At 39.9% G+C, this 17,165-nt stretch overlaps 1 protein-coding gene across 2 annotated transcripts in view; it reads left to right on the top strand.

Annotated features, from left to right (window-relative positions):
- The window catches only part of ralgapa2 (Ral GTPase activating protein catalytic subunit alpha 2), a 515,740-nt gene that overhangs the window by 458,567 nt on the left and 40,008 nt on the right, over positions 1–17,165 (top strand). The window lies entirely within an intron of this gene.

Genomic DNA, 17,165 nt, shown 5'->3' with positions numbered 1-17,165 from the left:
ATGCTCTGGGGGAATATAGGAACATAGGACTTGGGTACATGAGTAGGCGGTTTGGCTCATCAAGCCTGTTCTGCCATGCAATCTGATCATGGCTGATCTGGTTGTGGTCTCAGTTCCACCTTCCTGTCTGCCCCCCATAAACCTTGACTGCCTTGTTTATCAAAAATCTACCTAACTCAGCCTTGAATAAATTTAAAGACCCAGCCTCCACTGTTTTCTGGAGAAGAGAATGATGTGGGTTCAGATCCCACCATTGCTGCTGGTAGAAATTAAATTCAATTAATTAAATCTGGAATTGAAAAACTAGTCTCAGTGATGGTGACCATGAAATTGTTATGGAAACCTACCTGGTTCACTAATCTCCTTTAGGGAAGGAAACCTGCCATCCTTACCTGGTCTGGCCTGCATGTGACTCCAGACCCACAGCAGTGGTCGACTCTTAACTACCCTCTCATATGGCCCAGTAAGCCACTCTGTTCAAAGGAAATTAGGGATGGGCAATAAATGCTGACCTTGCCAGCGATGCCCACATCCCATCAAAGAATTAGGAAAAAACTTGTATTATCACCTGAGACCTGTCATATACTGGCTTTTTCTGTTCCATCTTGCGCGCTATCTCCTTCGTCATCCAGGGAACTTTGATTTTGGTTGCCCTACCTTTTCTCCTCATGGGCATGCATCTTGCCTCTACCCAAACCATCTCCTCTTTAAAATCCCATTGTTCTATTACAGTTCTTGTAAGTGATGCAATCGACTTATGTTTAAGAGTATGCCTGTAGTGCCCAGCATCTAATTATACCATTGCAAAGCCCAGGGTGTAACAATCAGATTCTCCTAGTGATCTGTATTGGATGCCACATCTGTTGTATGTGCCCCAACATGCAGCTTGCCAAAATGATTTGAAAACATTAGTGAAATAAGGCAAATTACGAATCATTTAATTGCTTTATTTTCAGACAGCAAATGAACATACAAAATAACAAAGCAAATTCCACTTACTTCACTCTATCACAACTCCTTTCCTCAAAAATCATAAATTATGTGCCCTCCCATTTCCATGTACGAACTTACTTCTCCTTGTCACCACCTTTCTTTCCAGACAACTTCTAACTGGAAAAGCGGACCTCCTGAATTTTAGTTTTCAGCTTTGAACTATTAGCTGTTCCTCACAGTCCTTTGTTCAAACCTGATAACTTCCATGTCTCTATTTCTTTGTTAATGCTGACCCCAAGAAGCAGAGAGGTAATGTCTTTAACGCCTTCTCAATGAGGCTTTGCCAACAACCCTGTCAATGTAGCCAACTACGTCCCTCTCCCAATATTCTCAACAGACTCCTCGTGCTGTGCCCACCTGAACAGATTCATCCTCACCACAGCAGGTTTTAACATTTCTTGACCATCTGACATGAAAAGGAATATCTTAATGTTCCTGGTCATTGTGGATGCCACTTCAATGAATGGCTCACTAACCATTCAAGCTCCTTGAATCCAGTGCTGCAATCTGTCGCTCTATAAACCTGTGAAAATTCACTTTTTTTAAGAATGAAACATAAATAAAACTTGATTCAAAATCCTGCCTGTGAACAAATGGTCAAAAATTCTGAAACAGGATCGTATTAAAGTTTGATTTGATGCAGCAGATGAAAGAAGACCAGAAACTCTTCATCCCCTGGAAGATTAAGTTTCAATATTGTTTTTCCCATCTCTCCAAACACCTCCTCTCATTGCCATATTTTTTGGCTGAATCAGTGTTATGGTAAAGACTGGCATAACTGTAAACCCCTTACTGACGGAGGGCGACTTGGCTCTGTGACCTTTTTCTCAGAATTGGGAGATTTCTAAATCCCATACAGATATGCACTCAGTTAACCATCACATATCACACAGTGGTGCAGAGATCTTAGCTGACAGTGCGACTCTTGAGGGGGCTGCCTTTGTAAAGGCTTTTGAGAGATAGATTTAGATGAGAACAAATAGGAGAATGCCCATGTGGAGCATAAACACTGGCATGGAGTAGTGGGCTGAGTGGCCTGTTTCTGTGCTGTATACCCTATGTAGTCCTGGCATCTAGAAAGCCCTATGGAAATAACAACTAGAAAGTCAACTCTGAGGTCTTTGTTCTTTATTCCCACCTGAAATCTGAATCTTACTGCGATTAAACTTCAGTCAAAACTACTTGAACCTATGGATTTGTTCAAAGCCTTCAGTTTTCTTGACTTTAATTTGGTATGAAAAGGTTGTGAACTGCATCCTTTGAGAGAACAGCCATATCTTGCCTGCAATTAGTTAGGCTTTAAGACCCTCTTTTCCATTTTTGCCAAAAGTTGCAACCTGCGGAATGAACATGCTGACAGTTTATCTACCACAGTATTTTTTTTCTCCCCTATTGAAAGGAAATATTGTGTGGTTCATGTGTACCTTACCTTGGAAGAGAGGACCAAAATATTAAGCATTGTGAAAAACAAATTCATCATGAAAGAAAAGAGTGGTAAAATGCATTTCTTTATGTTACACTCTAATGCGGAGGTTTCACATGGGAAGATCTTATCTTTAGTCTTATCCTCTGGCCACCTCTTGGACCTATATTTAAGGGGAGGCTATATATATAAGACATTTGCTGAGAATTTGCATGTTGGTATCAAAAATCACTTCTCTTGTTGTGACAGTTTGGGTCAATATTTCAGCACTCAGGTACTCCTATTTTTTTCGCAAAAATATTCTTTATTCATAAAATTTGTAGAAGCACATTCCATAACTGTTCAAATTGGACATTACAGAAAGTGCAGTTACTGTTCAAGTTCTTTCCACAACACGAGACACTCTGAGGTGCCTCACTACAATGGCAATTACAAGCAATTTTTACAATATGCATTTTCTGTCAAATAGATAGCCTAAGGGGTTCTACACAGGTTCCAGCCCCTCACTATACTATGGCAGGCAGGCATTAGACTGTGGCTTTTCCCCATTGATCTTCTGTGGCAGCTGCCCCAAGCTGTAGTGTACCTCTCAGCACGTAGTTCTAGGGTGATCAGACCTCCCGGTTTTGACGAGACAGTCCCAGTTTTTCACTAAACGTCTTGGTGTCCCAATAGTTTTCTCCAGGTTGCTCCCCTGAGTCGCCTCCCCTTCAACCTGCCCCTCACGTTCCACTTACTATCAGCCAACCCAAAAGAAAACCTCCTCACGCTGCACCCTGGGAATCGGAATGCCATGTACTTGCCAACAGTTAAGCTGATGTGCCGGTCGCTCCCACATGGGCAGAAAAATACATTTTCCTCAGCATGGGACTGTATTTCACTGCCGTGGTTGGTTTGCCTATCAGCGCCCTGATGGGCCATTCCATCAAAACGTGCCAATTGGGGTTCCATGGAGGAGGCCTGCAGGGGAGGTACTGATTTATGGGGGTTACTGGGGTGGCTTATAGGAGGTAATTAAATTTACAAATTACCCCCATGACCACCTGGAAACTAGGAAGGAATCAGCCTCTCAGTGATGACAAAAGATTGACAGCGGTGTTCGCCAACCACAAGTCGCACTTGATGGGCTAGTTGGACAGAACCCATCGATAAACTACCAATCAGCACTGAGAAAGGTGGCAGGCAAGTTCAGTTGATCTGGCACGTTCAACATACTTCTCATTGAAAGATCACGTACTTTCTTGCTTGCGACTCTGGGTGCAAACAAATTCTCCCACGTTTGAGGTACGTTTGCTGGTTTAAAATCCAGCTTCTAGCTAAAAATGTCTATTGTTAAAACCCAGTGTGCAAATAAAAATAATTGTGCATTTCACAGTAAAGTTAGATTGGAATAGAGGATTCTGGCTGGGATCTTATGACAAATGAAACAAGCAAAGCCTTTGAAAAGGTCCCACATGGGAGAATTATAAAGAATGCAAATGCACATGGAATACATGGTAATTTGATAAGGTGGATTCAAAATTGGCTTAGTTGTAGGAGGCAGAGGGTGATGACAGAAGGATGCTTTAGTGACTGGAAGCCAGTGTCCAGTGGCGTACCACAGGGACCTGTGCTCGGTCCCCTATTGTTTGTCATTTATATAAACGACATAGATGATTATGTGGGGGGTAGGATTAGTAAGTTTGCAAATGACACAAAGATTGGCCAGGTGGTTAACAGTGAGGTTGAGTGTCTTAAGCTACAGGAAGATATAGACGGGATGGTCAGATGGGCAGATAAGTGGCAGATGGAATTTAACCCTGAAAAGTGTGAGGTGATACACTTTGGAAGGAGTAATTTGACAAGGAAGTATTCAATGAATGGCATGGTACTAGGAAGTTCTGAGGAACAAAGAGACCTTGGCGTGTGTGTCCATAGATCTCAGAAGGCGGAGGGGCATGTTAGTGGGGTGGTAAAAAAGGCATACGGGACACTTGCCTTTATCAATTGAGGCATAGAATACAAAAGTAGGGAGGTCATGTTAGAGTTGTATAGAACCTTGGTGAGGCCACAGCTGGAGTAGTGTGTGCAGTTCTGGTCACCACATTATAGGAAGGATGTGATTGCACTGGAGGGGGTGCAGAGGAGATTCACCAGGATGTTTCCTGGTATGAAACATTTAAGTTATGAGGAGAGGTTGGATAGACTTGGGTTGTTTTCGTTGGAGCAGAGAAGACTGAGGGGCGACTTGATCGAGGTGTACAAGATTATGAGGGGTATGGACAGGGTGTGTAGGGAGCAGCTGTTCCCCTTAGTTGAAGGGTCAGTGACAAGGGAGCATAAGTTCAAGGTGAGGGGCAGGAGGTTTAGGGGGGATGTGAGGAAAAACATTTTTACCCAGAGGGTGGTGATGATCTGGAATGCACTGCCTGGGAGGGTGGTGGAGGCGGGTTGCCTCACATCCTTTAAAAAGTACCTGGATGAGCACCTGGCACGTCATAACATTCAAGGCTATGGGCCAAATGTTGGTAAATGGGATTAGGTAGGTAGGTCAGGTGTTTCTCCTGTGTCGGTGCAGACTCGATGGGCCGAAGGGCCTCTTCTGCACTGTAATTCTGTGAAATCTTGGTTCAATTTTTTAAGAAAATGAGGTAGAAATGTCATTGAAACAGAAACCTGTGGTTCATAACTTTTGACTTCAATAATTGGGTGCCTGAATAGGGTTGCCAACTCTGGGGGCTGGACATATTCTGAGAGATGTCATCACATGACCACCTACCTTCAACTGCCCCTCCCTCCGACCCCTGCCATTGGTCACCCAAGATGTCAATCATCACAGAGCCAACCTCCCCAAGGCTTTTAAATGTGTCCCAGTTTTGACTTTTGAAAATCTGGTCACCCTACATGACTCTGGACCTTGGAATTTGTCAGTCTGCAGCACTTGGTCCTGGACAATCCTTTGCCTTGGAAGAACAATCCTGTACTACATTGGTCTACTTCTATTTGTAGTTGGAATGAACAAGGAAGGATATTAGATTACCACCCTAGGTATGGACCCCTTCATTATCAATGCAGAGCCAAGTTATTTCCCTCTACCAATTCCCCAGTTAGATTTCACCAGGATCCATATCCTGCTGCAGTCCTATATATAATTCATTTGGAGAAAGTCTTTATTTTGAAAGTACTGAATTCATCTTTTTTATTGTTTGGAGCAAGAGCTGAGTTACCTAACCTATTTTTTCCTAATCAGGTTTTGGATTAGCTATTTTTGACAGTGTAGCTGCTTCTTGAGGTGAGAACTGAACAAAGATTAATAGTGGCACATGGCTCTAACTAGTTGGTTGATCTATTTGCAGTTCTTGGTACAAGGAATTAGTCACAGTAGATTTCAATTTATTTCAAATTGCCTGAGTTGATAATTGTGCCTCAATGAATGGTGGCAAAGGACTGAGAACAGGACTGAATTTGAGGGAATACAAAGGAAGTGACAATATTTTTGTTTGATCAGATGTCTTATTTTTCATCAAAACATTTTGCTATACTTTATATTACTATAAATTAATTTAGACTGATCAAAACAAGGACTTAATAGTATTTAATATCGACAATCTGGCATCATTTACCATTGATTACAAAATACCATGTAACTCTAAATCCATTGCCCTCGCTTTATGAAATCTGCAGGGCATATCCATGGCTTTGTTGAGGATAATGTGGTAAATTCTACAAATTAGTCCAAATCCACCAGTAATTTGATTAGAAACTATCGACAGGTGCCTGGTGCATTTTAGATTTCCTGTGCAGTCACAGTAATAATGAACACACATAACAATATTATAATACGGAATCAGTAGTAGCAAGAGTTGCACTTTTACACAAATGTAAAATAAAATGCACAGACCATCTAATAGTGGAAGGGAGAAGGAGGAAGAAATATGCAGACAAAATTAGGGAATTGAGTATATGAGTTTAGTGCATTTAAAATAAATCGAGATGTGTATTGAAGAAAAACTAAACAAACTCACAAAGGATAAAAACCCTGGTCCAGATGGATTGTAGAGGCATTACTACACGTATTTAATCATTCACTGGTGTAGTGTTAGAGCACTGGTGGATAGCTGATGTAATTTCTATATGTAAGAAGGGAACGTAACATTTCCAAGGAGTTATAGACCAATCAGCTTAGCATCAGTGGTAGGAAAAATAATGAATCCCCACTAGAGAGAAAAGAAGAACATCTAGAAACAAAAATATAATAATAAATTGTCAGCATGGATTTTAACGGGAAAATCTTGCTTGAACAGCTTTATTGAAGATTTTGAGGAGGTAACAGAGAGATAATGGTAATGGAATAGATGTAATTTATCTGGGTTTTCAAAAGGCCTTCGATAAAGTGCTACATAATAGACTCATGAATAAGGCTAGAGAATGTGGAGTCAGGGAACAAGTGGCAGAATGGATTGCTAGCTGGCTTCAAGCCAAAAAGCAGAGTTGGAGTAGTTATTCCGAGTGGGAAGTGGTGTTGTGTAAGGATCAGTGCTGAGATCCCTGCTGTTCATAAGTTACTTACAGAATTTGGACTTTGGAATCAAAACATAATTTCTAAATTTGCGGATGACACCAAATTGGAGGGGATAGTCAATATTCTCAGGAGGACATTAATAAACTTGCAGAATAAGAAAATAATTGGCAAATGAAGTTCAGCACAAGTGTGAGGTAGTACATTTTGGTACAAAGAATGGGGAGGTCATTTATTACTTAGAAGGTACAAGTCTAGTTGGGGTAGAGGAATAAAGGGATCTCTGAGTACAAATACACCAACTACTAAAAGTTGCACCCCTGGTTCACAAGGTAATTTTAAAAAAGCAAACCTAAGGCTTTATTTCTAGAGGGACAGATTTGAAAAGTAGGGAAGTTTTGCTAAACCTCTATCGAACCTTGATTGGATCACAGTTGAGAGTACTATATGCAGTTCTGGTTGGCATATTATGGAAGAATATAGAGACACTGGAGAGGGTGCAGAGAAGATTTACAAGGAAAATACCAGGAATACATGGGTATCCATATCACAGAAGGACTGACAGGTTGGATCTCTTTCCTCTTTAAAAAAAAAGGTGGAGGAGTGACCTAATAGAAGTATTTAAAATTATAAAATTGAGTGGGTACAGAGAGAATGTTTCCTTTTGTGGGCAGGAATAAAAACAAAAGCTATCAATACAAGATAGTTACCAAGAAATCCAATAGGAAGTTCAGAAGAAGCTTCTTTTCCGAAAGAATGGCGAGAATGTGGAAATCACTACCACAGGGAATGGTTGAAGTGAATAGTATAGATACATTTATAAGGGGAAGTTAGACAAGCACAAGAGGAAGCTGGAAATATAGGGTTAGGAAAGATAGAGGGAGACTGAAATGGAGCATAAGCACTGGCATGGACTGGTTGAACCAAATGGCTTGTTTCTGTGCCATAGATCGTATGTAATCCCATGTAATAAATGTATGTGTATACATGAACATTAGCGACATGCGGGATAAGATACTGCAGATGAGGATTCGGGGTAAAAAGCTAGAACGGATGTAATTTGGCTGAAGGGTATGAAATAAGTGGGTATGTTTTAAAGGAGTTACATCAGGGTGGTAATCCTAAACTGGATGCCCCAAGTATTGATGTTAAAACCACTACTATGGGCAAGATTTTCCAGCCCCGCCAGGGGCAGGAACGTCGCGGGCAGGAACGTTGCGGGCAGGACGGGAAAATTTGGAGAGAGGCCAAAAGTTAACCGCTCTCCAAATTTTCCTGTCTCCCCCCTCCGCCCCCCTCACCCCCCCACCGCCACGGTGATGCCTGCCACTGGCAGGGCTGGAAAATCCAGGCCTATATAAAATTCCTGGCAATAATTAGAATTGGATATATGTGTTGATACTAAACTAAGAGGCACTGTTGATTGTGAGAATGATGCTCATGAAACATAAAGTAGGTTGGACAGAACAGTGTCAGAAAAAACCATGAAGGACAATTTCAAAAAGCTTCACATCAGAAGACAAAGTGGATGTACTCTATGAATGGTATTGAAAAGGCTAAGGATGCAGCTCAAAAGAGCTCCTAGCCAAAGTTATCTTGAGACTCAAGATGTTCAACCAATGCAGAGCAACAATCAACAAAGCAAGTAGAATGTTGAACTATATAGTGAAAGCAGAACAGTGCAAGTGAAGGAAATCAAGCACACACACACTGTAGTGTGCTGTGGTCAGACCACACCTTGCCTCAGTCACTGAGATATTTGAGCACTGCAGCAGGTTTAAGAAAAGAACCACAAAGCCAACCACATGGAAAAGACTACAGGGTAGCATTTAAAAAATGCTGAAAACACTGGAATTACTTAAGGAAAAACCAGGTGTGCTGCTTTGGAGGTTATAGCTAGAATCTTTTGAGTGATGAACTGACAATCCGGTAATTACATGATCACAATTGCTATACTACCTTTTAATTCCAGATTTGGTCATTAACTCGATTTAAATTCTCCAGCATTGAATTTGAATAGAAGTCATCTGGGCATCTGGACTACTAGTCCAGGAACATAACCACTATTTAATGGAACTAATTTATACAGGTTTAATACCCTGACTGGTGTAATGCTAAGTCACACAGAGCAAGACAGTCTTCACAGAATGGTTCTGATGAAAAGTGATCAACCTGAAACATTAACTCTCGTTCTCTCTCCACAGATGATGCCTGACCTGCTGAGTAGTTCCAGCATTGTTTTTATTACTGATTTCCAGCATCTGCAGTACTTAGCATTTGTTTGGAGAAGGGAAATCATACAGGTTTTCTGCTCCTGATTGTTATCCTTAACTAGAGAATGGGTAAGAGGTTATTATGCGAGGGAAGGATCCAGCTTGCATATGATCATTTGAGTCAGTTACCAAAGGGTTGAGTCAGTAAAGTACGCTCAGCAATAGTCAGAAACTTCAGAAGAGGAGTTAGTAAGATTGGGAGGAGATTATCCTGACCTGATCATCTGTGAATTCTGGGGGTTACTGTCTGATTACAAGCCTAAATTTATTATCATACTGGTACAAAGTTATAAACTATTTGCAGCACAGAAACAAGGCATTCAGCCCATACTGCCATTTATGCTCGAAGTGAGTCTGACACTTAAAATACAGAGTAAGGCTTTTGCCCACATTTTAAAAATGAAGTAAGAAAATGTATTTTCATGTCAGCAGCTGCTCAGTAACTGCAGAACTCGGTCACATAGACCTTTGGGTAAAAATACCTGTTTGGAGCTTAATTACTATGCGAGACTATTCAGCACTAAGCTGCAGGTATTTTTAAGAACCATTAGAGTATATTATTAGTAATCCTCCATAATACTCTCATACGTTTTATAAAGTAACATATAATTACATCTAATTACATAATGAAATATTCACTTTAATTTGTATAATTCACTATTTTATCCCCATAGCATTGTGGATGCACACTCCAAATTTCATAAAGGGAAGCTATTTGATTTGTTCCAAAAAATACATTTTCATTGATGTGATTTGTATATGCAAAGCCTGTCTACAAATCACTAATGAATAATGATATTCCTAGGAATGTGATTTCTAAAGACAACATTGGTGGGGTAAATATGTAACGAAATATCTTTTAAATTTAATTTGTGAATGACTAAGAACTCAATCAATTTGCATAGAACATAATGTACATTTGTTGACTAGATGGGCACTGGTGTCTCTGACTTATCAGATTGTCCCTTTACCTCTGTGATTTTGGTTCAAATCCAAGGCAAACTGAGGTGCTAAAAGCCTCTCTCGTTTAATTAAATTTGGTGCCTTCAACTTAATTAATGGTGGACGTCGTAAATGGTATTAAACTAACAATGGCAGTCAAGTAGAAATTAAGAAGTTCACAGGAGTGAACATGGGGCTATCCTTCTGATGAGGTTGGAGTGAGCTTGGTGCATTTGGCAGTTCTGATCTTCACAGTATCCAAAATGGAAATAGTGTTCCATTCCTCAACATTCATTTCCTTCATCTTGATAAGCAAATAAATAAATTGCTGTGAAGCACAATGGAGGAAAGAAACATTCAAGGAAAAGTTAACATAATTTGAATATGTAAATGAAGTATGATGAGTATGAAGGCATTTTATTCAGTGAGGTGACAAATGCAAGTTTTGTAAAGAAAGGAACCCTTGCTTATTTAGTACAATTGTTAGTGAATTTTGAATATTGTATATGAATATTCCTTCCTATACAAGTTGCACAACTCCTGCAGACAGCCAGGCAGTTTGTTTCCAAACTTCCAGTGTCACTATTCAGTTGGCTAGTGGGAGGTGTGTGCTAGTCTAGAGATGACGCTCGTGTCTCCTGACAGGATGCCTTGAAGCACTTCAAGCTGTTGTCTGCAGGCAAATGTGGAAGTCAATTTAAATACAGAAAACACCTAAAACCTCACGTAAATGATCAAATAATCTGGTTAGTTTTGGTTGGTTAATAATCTTCAAGTTGTTAGCTGGGAGCTGAAAATATTTGCTCACTTTACTTAAAATTAATTGCAGAATGCAGCCCACATTGGTTCAAATAAAATCTTTTGCCCCTTTAGTGGCTGATGTGATTATGAAAACTGCAATTTTATAAGAAATCTGCGGCTTACAGGAAAAAGTGGCTCAAAGGGAACTGATTTCAAAATGGGTTTGGATTATTTCATCACTGTGTTGTTCATCCTTAAATCTGGTACAGTAGAGAAAATTAACAGTCTCAGGTGTTAAATTCCTATTCAAGAGGTCATGCAGAACACACTGTAGATTTTCAAATGAAAGCAAATTAAGTTAAGTGAGACAAATAAATGTCAATTTGCAGTAGCATTTCTTTATAGAAAGCAACTGGCCTCCAGAGTGCAATGTGTTGAGAGAGGGTTGTTTTTTTTGGTCCTGTAATCTGAATACCTTTTATTTGTGTCTGATGTTGCTAAGGCAATGAAAGAAAATTGAAGCTTTGTTTTTGTACAGCATGTTCTTTCTTTGACATTGCAATATAAAGTTTGAAGTATGCAAAAGACCCAGCATCCTTAAGTAGAGGACCTGAAAAGTCTCAGATCTCAAAATTGCCATTTTATGCACAACCTGTGCTGTTACTTGTCTTGTGGCGAAGCTGATTTAATCTCTGTCATATTGGTGTGCATCTGTTCCATGTAAGGTGACGCTGCTGCTCAAAGAGATCGGCATGCCCTGACCCATTTAACTGTTGTCGTCAATTTAAAAGACTATTCATCCTAGGATCACTTTGTGTTGCTATCTATTATTAAACAAACAGTCATGTTTTGAGTTACCTTTAGAGTCCTTGTCCGCAGTTACAAGTCATATTGAAAAATTAAAAAAAAAACCTGTGGCCCAAATCTTCCGATCAGCATCAGAGCCACTCAGTCCGATGCTGACCAGACAGAAAATTGCGCACTTACCTGCACGTGTTGAAAAGGTTCCAACTTCCGATGCAGCTACCAGAAAAACACACTCTGCACAGGACCTCGCGCAGAGAACAGCAAAGAGCATCACTGGAGAAGGCACTAGCTAATGTAAGGTAAGTTTAAATGTCCAGTGTGTATATTAGTGAATGACTAACGGATGAATGTTAGTGAATGGATAAGTGGATGAATGAGTGAATGGAGAGGGTAGGCGAGGTAAGTGGGTACCTGGGTAGAGTGGTAGGTGGTAGAATTAGGTGGATAACATGGTAGGTTTGCAGGTGGGTGAGGCAGCATGTGGGTGGGATGGGTAAGTGGGTAGATGGGTCGGGGGTAGTCGGGTTGGGAGGGATTATCAAGTTGGGGGCTGGTCAGGTTGGGACCATAGTTGAATGGTGGAGGCTACTCGTGTAGTGGGGGTTAGTCAGATCATGTCAGTCCAGGAGGGATCATTGGGGGGGTTGAGGTGGGGGTAGTGGGATGGTCAGTGCATGTGATTGGGGATTCGATTCTGAAGTTACCCAGGAGCTAGACTAGGATTTTTCTGTCTAACGTTTCCTGGGTAACTATCCAGGTGAGTTGGAACTATCTGAAGTCTCTGACTGAGTTTTTTCAGGGGCTCCCGGGAAGCAGGGGAATTGCCCATTGGAGGTTCAGTCTCCCTGGGCAATTTCACTGGATCCTAACATGCATCTTGGATCATACGTCCAGTCTCTGACAACCCAGAGACCGGAAGATCCGGGCCTATGTTTCTTCATCATCCATTTGCCCTCTACAAACAATGTGACAGGCTAGTGATCCAATGTGGGAGAATCAGAGACTTTTTTTTACTCTCTGTTCTCATGACCGCCATAAGTTCCCACCCTTTACCTGCCCCACTTGTGTGCAGATTCCCATAAAGTGTAAAAGAACACATTTGCATAGATATAGTACCTATCACTCCCTATGAACATCCCAAAACACTTCATAGACAATGCATTACATTTTTAAAGTATAGCCACTATCATTACATAGGCAAATGTGGTAATATGGTAACCAATTTGCACATACCAAGAGACAAAAACAATGAATTAAAGGCAAATTAATCTGTTTTAATGGTATTGGTGGAGGAGAATTGTTGTTCAGGAAAACTTCCATACTCTCCCTCTAAGTGCCATGGGATTATTTGTCAATAGACGCTGCCCTTTTAGCAGCTCACCTGAAAGATGGCATCTCCAGCAATGCAGCACTCCCTCCTTCCTGCACTGTTCTGAATTATTTTTCTCCCATTATCACCTGCAGTCTACTACTGCAGTGCAACTGTGATGGATGGACTGTGGAATGTATAGTGTCCTCCACTCAAGTGGATGAGCTTTTTCTGAACGGTTAAGTCAAACCAAACAACAACATCATCTTTGGTTTGTCAGGACAAATGTCTTGTACTTGTTAAGGATTCATGTTTTCGTACTTGACTTGTTCTTTTCAGCTTCAGGTCTCAATGCTTAGAAAAACATTACTGGGTACATCAGAAACTGCTACTTCCAGCAACTTGACAAAGTATTTAAGCTTTTAATAATTTAGTTTTACTGGTTTCTATAGTTAAAAGTAACACCCTTGATTTGGCTGGGGAAAATACATTTAAAAATATCCTTCTCTGTTTGCCATTACCAGGTTGTCTCTCAGGTCTTATCACTGTGCAGTAATGCAATTGGAAAAACAGCTGTTTGGTCATTTTAATCTAATCCACCCAGTGGGAATTTGATGGGATGGAACTGGCCACCCATTTTAGACCCTGTTTGAGTCTGTTCCCATTGACTTAAGTTTCCAGCCAGGCAGGTTGGGTTAAAATGACCCCCATTGGAGTAGATCCTTGTCCACCCAACAATAAAAAATCTTAAAGATAAAAACACCCATTGCTTCTGTTTAGAGTTTTAAAACACTTGCTTTATTAACATCTCAACCATCTACCATCAAAATATAACTTATTGTTCTGCAAAACTGAACATGCCTGTTCAACCATCATTTATTTTGCATTACTATGTGTGTGGGTGGAGGGAGAAACTAGCAGCAGATATTGTTTTCTGTTTGTAAACTCTCTGTTTACAAACAATCTGAAGTGACACAGTAATTACATAGAACTTGCCTTAAAACATTCCGCATTCTGAATAATTTCACATAGTTTTGTTAAAATGACTGTCCACAGTGGGTTTTAAGCATTCCTCCTCTTGGGCACGAGGGCGCTTGCTTCATCCAGCTCACACAGGTAGAATCTTGGCTCCTGTTAGCTCTTCATGGAATAGCTCTGAACTAGTCATGGAAAAGTCTATAGCCCAGACTGTAGCTGGAGAATAATGATGCAATGCCTCCCCGGTGAATACCTAAGGAGAGATATTTTCTAAAATTCTGCTGCAGTTACTTTCTTCCATCCTCCAGCACAGTCATTTCCAATTGGTTTTTGGTAACTGCTGTAGAAATCTTCCACAAATAATTATGGTTGCTTAATTTTCTCTCTAATATTTAGGTTGAAACTGCAGGGATTTGTTTAACTTAGTGAAATTAAGTTTTACGTGGTTAGTTCAGGTTTAAAGTATTCTTAAATAATTTTTCATTTGTAACGTTATCTGGTAGAGAAAGCTATTATTCATTCAGTCCAGACTTATAGTGCCAGGCAGTAACATATCTAATTTTGATTCCTGGCCAGCACATTGGGGCATATTAGGGTTGCATTCGTTGATTGTGGTCTCCCATTGACATCACCTTCACACAAGAAAATCCTACTTCCTATGAAAATGCTGAATTTCCTTCAATACAACCAGTGCATTTTTCCCACATCTCTTTCCAGAAACTGATGAGAATGTAATGATTTTCTGTCTTCTGTTTTTGATATTTAATATAGATATAAAATGATATTTCTTGTATTCAGTCTTTTATCTTTTCCTTTTCTGGAAATGGTGACTCATGCTCATCCAAGTAGTCTTTCATCATATAAAAATCTGGACATTGTTTATTGGTAGGCTGATGAACCATAAAGAGGCATCACAGCTGAGCCCAAATGTGCCCTCACCTGGCATCCACATGAGCCCTTCCAGCAGAGTTGCTGGTTGGTGATCAGGAGTAGCTTAGCATGCTCAGCGTTAGAGACTGAATAGGCCGCTTAGCACAGCCCACTTTCAAACCAGAAACCTGCATGTCCTGTGTGGCTCAATATCACACCAACTGGTGCATTTATGCACTACACTACTAGAAAAGCTACAACTCATTTTATGATAAGTCATCTTTGTATTTACATTTTTCAGTTGACTTAAAAGTGAATTTTAAGCTAATTTTGAATTTACTTACAGATAATGCAATTAGCCAAACATTCTTGAACATGGTGTTCTGAGGAAATCCAGTTTTGTAATGCAAGTTTGACAATCACAAGGGCACTATAATCAAGTCAATCTTGTTGAATGTATTGCATGAAAGCAGGATTGTGGCATCTCGCTGCTGGCCAAAAACTGTTGCTAGGAGTAACACAAGAATATAACATGATTTAGACCATTAGCACATGGATTATAGTATGTTTTGTATTGTCATTTGTAAACAAGGTTGCTGCAATTTATATGGAACAGTTCAAACTGCTATGTAGATTCTTCCTGACCTACAGTTAATGGTGGTCTGAAGAATCTACTTTAGTTCGACCCAGTGTCCACCTTGGGGAACCAGTATAATACGGCATTAGTGTGTAAGTGTATTACCCTGTATTGAAATTTCCGGTATACTAAACAATTGTTGGGTTCCACTTTGATTAATGGTAGTGGAATTGGCTGTAATGGCTCATATGGTTATTATTCCATCAATTGAGTCTGGACAAGCTGCACAGAATAGCAATGCACATTGCATTCAGCTACAGCCTAACCCCAATTCCCAGGCACCACATGGTATAGTGATATTGTGGGCTCACTAACGCATTAATCACAGCAGTAATCTAGAGAGATAGTATCACTGGGCTAGGATGTATCGAGAGAGAGAGAGAACTTGTATTTATGCATAGCACCTATCACAGCTTCAGAACATCCCAAAGTGTTTTAGCCAGATTGGAGTAGTTTGTCATTGTTGTAATGTGTAGAAACATGCCAATCAATATTTTCTCAAGCAAGTCTCTCAAGCAAACAAAATAAATAGTTAGATCATCTGTCTTTAATGAGAGTTGAAGAATAGGTTTTGGGCATGACATGTGAGAACACCCCTGCGTTACTTCAAATAGTTACTGAGGAAGTAAACAGGGTCTCAGTTTAGCATGTCACCTGAAACTTTCCACATCCAGCATTATTTTAATTATTAAATCAACATTTTAGTCTTTAAGCAAGGAACTGAAAAAGAATTAAACTCTTTTTTTCTAATAATCTTAGATAAAAGCAAGTAGGTTTTGTTTAAAATGGGTCTGGTATTTAGCGAGAACTAGTTTTAATTTGTGGCTTTCTTTAAACAGTGCCTTATGAAAATTTGAGGTTTCATTATGCTCATCATAAAGAAACAAATCTACATGTATGCAAATATTGTAATGATTTTATCGTAAAATAAGTCGATTTGAGTTGCTGACAAGAAACTTGGCCATCGTGAGTGGCCAGCAAATGGTATACATTGCTGAAGGGTTAATTCTAAACCACTGAGTGCCATGGTTCGTTGTTTTTCATTACATCTTAACCAAGATAGCAGCTTGTTCAGGTTTTGTTTTTACAATTATTTGTGGTTCATTCATAATGCATGCATGAAAGCTGTAGATAGGATAAAACAAAGCCAATCCCATTTCAAATGTCCTGGTGTTACTGATGTGTTCTACCTAAAACAAATGATTCAACATTATATTTTATGTAGCAGAGAGCAGTAACAGCAAAGAAAAACAGCCCTCTGTTGTTGATTAAAATGCCTAATTACTGTTGTTGTTATGAAGTTTTAACAGTGCACAGTAGAAATCATTATACTCTGGCATTACAAAAGCCCTCTTCACAATTGCTCAGATTGGAGTGTGTGAAATTACACAGCAGTGCTCCACTGCTATTCCCAAGAGGGAAGATGGCTTACAACTGACAAGTATTATTAATTATCACTTTCTTTTCATAACACAGTACCCTGTTTAATTGTTTACCTGGAAGTCGCATGTGTTATTTTCATATGTTTTCAATGTGACATTTTTTTTTAAAACCAGCATCGGAAATATCTTTCTGCAACAAGATGGAAATGTGGCCGGGCCTCAAAATTTTAGGGCAGTTTTTATTTTGAAAGTTCCGACAATGTTTTTAGATATGTAGTTATATACGTAGTTGCCCAAGTTTGGAGCAGCTGC

The sequence above is a fragment of the Cetorhinus maximus genome, chromosome 14 (assembly GCF_964194155.1).
Source record: "Cetorhinus maximus chromosome 14, sCetMax3.hap1.1, whole genome shotgun sequence".
NCBI lineage: Eukaryota > Metazoa > Chordata > Chondrichthyes > Lamniformes > Cetorhinidae > Cetorhinus > Cetorhinus maximus.
Note: the sequence above shows the minus strand (reverse complement) of the source record. Positions and strands in the feature narration are given on the sequence as shown.